This window comes from Zingiber officinale, chromosome 11A (genome assembly GCF_018446385.1).
Source record: "Zingiber officinale cultivar Zhangliang chromosome 11A, Zo_v1.1, whole genome shotgun sequence".
NCBI classification, from domain to species: Eukaryota; Viridiplantae; Streptophyta; class Magnoliopsida; order Zingiberales; family Zingiberaceae; genus Zingiber; species Zingiber officinale.
Window position 1 is genome coordinate 25,578,972 of NC_056006.1, and position 3,672 is coordinate 25,582,643.

General features: G+C 41.1%; 1 pseudogene; it reads right to left on the bottom strand.

Moving 5' to 3' along the window:
- Positions 1-631: 631 nt before the first annotated feature.
- LOC122033192 lies at positions 632-703 on the bottom strand (annotated as a pseudogene).
- Between the last annotated feature and the right edge of the window lie 2,969 nt (positions 704-3,672).

Below are 3,672 nucleotides of genomic sequence, written 5' to 3' on the forward strand. Positions count from 1 at the left end.
TGCATTTTAGATTCTAATATTCTTTGTCTAACTTTTCTCTGTTTTCTTTTGATTTACACTTTCTCTGTCTTTTTCTTTTGTAAACATATCTTGTCATCTTGTTCTTGTGTATGCGAAGATCTAACTTTGCAGGAGAACTTCTTCCTCTAGACCCTGAGATAGACAGAACATTTCATAGAAGAAAAATTCTGCAAAGACAACAAGAAGAACAAGAAAATTCTATTATGGCAAACATACCACTAAACGATTATGCAGCACCTTATGCTAGGGGTTTTCGATCTAGTATTTCAAGGCCTTCAGTTGAGGCAAATAATTTTGAGATCAAACCTGCAATCATATCTATGGTGCAACAAAATCAATTTGGTGGAGGACCGCATGAAGACCCAAATCAACACTTGGAGGTCTTCTATGAAATATGCGGTACAATGAAAATGAATGGTGTTCCTTCAGAGGCAGTGCGTCTACTATTGTTTGGGTTTTCTTTGAGATATAGAGACAAGCAATGGTTGAATTCTTTGGCTCCAAATAGCATCACCACATGGGAGCAATGCGAGTAACAATTTCTTGACAAATTCTATCCCCCTAGTAAAACAGCTCATATGAGGAACCTTATTGCAAGCTTCAAACAAGCAGACTCAGAATCTTTATTTGAAGTATGGGATAGATACAACAGCATGTTCAGACAATGCCCACACCATGGTTTGGAAAGATGGTTAGTGCTACACACGTTTTATAACGACATCAACTATCACACAAAAGTGTCCCTTGATTCAGCTGCTGGAGGGGCACTTTTACACAAGAGTTTAGATGAAGCCGAGGAGATAATTGAGAGCGTAGCACAAAACCACCATCAATGGGCTAATGAAAGAAGTGGTGGCCATTCTTGTATGAACCCAACAACAAAAGCATCAGGAAAATTTGATGTTGATGCAGTGACTTTGTTGGCCGCAAAACTGGATCTCTTATAAAAAAATTTGAGAATATGGGAGTTGGCTCAAGTATAGCCAATGTCATTGTTGCATCTTGTGAAGTATGTGGGAGTTCTGAACATCTAAGTGACTCATGCCCATTGGGGGCTATAACTGCACAAATCAATCAATTAGAACAATGTGATGCAATCATGAGTTTCAATCAGAGGCAGAACAACCCTTACTCAAATACTTACAATCCTGGATGGAAGAGTCATCCTAATTTCTCTTATAGAAATAACCAAGATCAAGGACCATCCATGGGGGCAAGGGCTAATTTTCAATCCAGACAACAAAATTTTCAGCAACAATCTTCTCAAGGCTTTCCTATGTCCAAAATTGAAAAGATGTTTGAAGAAATCATGTCCAGTCAGAATGAAATGAAACAGGCTCAGAATGAAATGAAACAAGACATTTTGAAGCTTACTCAAAGAATGGATAATTCTGATAGACATCAAAAGATTTTGGAAAGTCAGATTGCCCAACTAGCTTCCTCATCATCTAGAGCACCAGGACAATTACCTGGAAAGCCTAATGTTAATTCTATGGAGCACTGTAATAGAATTGAGCTTAGGAGCGGACGGACCTTGGGAGATCCCCAAGTGACTGCTCCAAAAGGGATGCACAATGAAGAAGAACTCTCTCCTCCATCACCAAATCATATTCAAGTTGATGAGGAGAGTACCACTAAGGTTGAAGAGATTCTTCCACTCAACCATCAAAGTATAGCAGTCCCTTTTCCTCAAAGATTGATCATGTTAAAGAAAGATGAAGAGTTTGACAAATTCTTGGAGAAGGTGAAAGAAATATGTGTGGAGGGATGCAATTCTCCAAATGCCCAAGTTTTCCAAATTCCTGAAGAACATCATGTCGAATAAGAGAAAGAAAGGAGACATAGAGACCATTGCACTTACAGAGGAATGCAACGCTCTTTTGGGAAAGAACACTTCCCCAAAGTTGAAGGACCCCGGAAGATTTTATATTCCTTGCAATATAGGAACTGAATTTATTAAAAAAGCTTTTTGTGATTTGGGGGCAAGTGTTAGCCTCATTCCTTATTCTATTTGTAATAAGTTAGGTCTCAAAAACTTTAAACTTACTACCATGGCACTACAACTCACTACAACAAAATCCCTCATAGACATCAGTGGAACAATAACAATTTTAAGCAAAAACCGATGTCTTTGAGTATTTTACACCAGTTTTTCCAAAAACCGATGTCTATGAGCGCTGAATTTCGCTCATAGATATCGGTTTTTTAGCCGATGTCTATGAGCGCCTTTTTTTTCGTTAATAGACACTGATTTTAACAGCGGTTTTTAAAACCCGGTGTCTATGATAAATAAAATAATTTAATTTTTCCACCCATACTTAGCCAAATGTTTACAACACTTCCCTCCAAACCTAAACCTATATCGCGACGTCCTTCCCCTTGCTAGATCGACACCCCCTTCCTCTCCGATCAAGATCAACACACGACTCCCTTGTGAGGTCTGTGGAAAACGACCACATCCATATCCTCTTTCCCCTTCTCTTTTCCTCTCCCTTCCGTCTTTGCCCTCTCGCGGGTTGCTCCATCTCTTAGGGTTTCTTCTCCTCATGCTTTCTGGTTTCTGGTTTCTCCATCTTTTCCTCATGCTTCCTGGTGCTTAGGGTTTCTGCTCCTTCGTCGTCTGCACATTTTGCACCTCGCCTAGGGATCTTTCCAATGACGACGTCCTCGACCGCTTTCGCTCTCATTCTCGCGATCATCCTTCTGCTTGTCGCCCCCTTGTCACCTGGGAACTGCGCATCGACTGGAGAAGGTAACGCTCTCTTCTTCTCTTTTGGTGGGTCGGGGAAAAATCGGAGCTTCGCCACGGAGTTTGCCCTCTATGGCGATGCTAAGATGAATAGCTCGGAGGTGAGGGTGACGTGTGCGGCGATCGAGAGCTTCGGGCTTATGATTTACTGGAAACCAGTCAGATTCTTCGGCACCAAGCCGGGGTTCTCTTCTTCCTTCTCGTTCTCTGTTTCGCCCAGCAATGGCGGAGGCCTAACTTTCTTTTTATCTCCGGTCAGCGTTCCCTTGGAACCGGCGAATGGAGACTGGTCTAGGTTATCGACCAGTGTCGTTGCAGTGAAGTTCGTGACGGCAGCAAGCCTCGTCGAAGTCGATGTTGGCGGAGAACTTTTGACAAAAAGCAGTAATCTTTCTGACGATGGTTTGCTTCTCATCCTCAGCAGAGGAGAAAAATTGCATTCTTGTATCTGTCAACAGATGCTTGTGGAGTCCTGAAGGTTCTATTCTTGGTATGCCGAAGCAAAAAAACAAAGTTGGATTATTTTGATCAAGTTCATCAAACTAAAATTCTTGTTATTCTTCTGTGATACTAATAGGTGTTGCATTTTCAAAGCATCTAGTGCAGATCTATGCTTTTAATCTAAATGAAGAATTACGACAACATTTGGAGGTCAGTTAATAGTTATGGTGTTTGGCAACCATATATATGATGATGATGATAGCATCTTGTTCCGCAGATTGATGCTCATATAGGCAGTGTTAATGACACTGCCTTTTCCTATCCAAGAAGACTCTCTCGATCATCACTTGCGGCGATGACAAGGCAATTAAAGGGAGTAAAACCATGTGGTTGATCAGTCAGAAGATTGTACAAGAAGAATTGTATGTTCTTAACAGGTTCCGTTGCATGATGAATAGGTG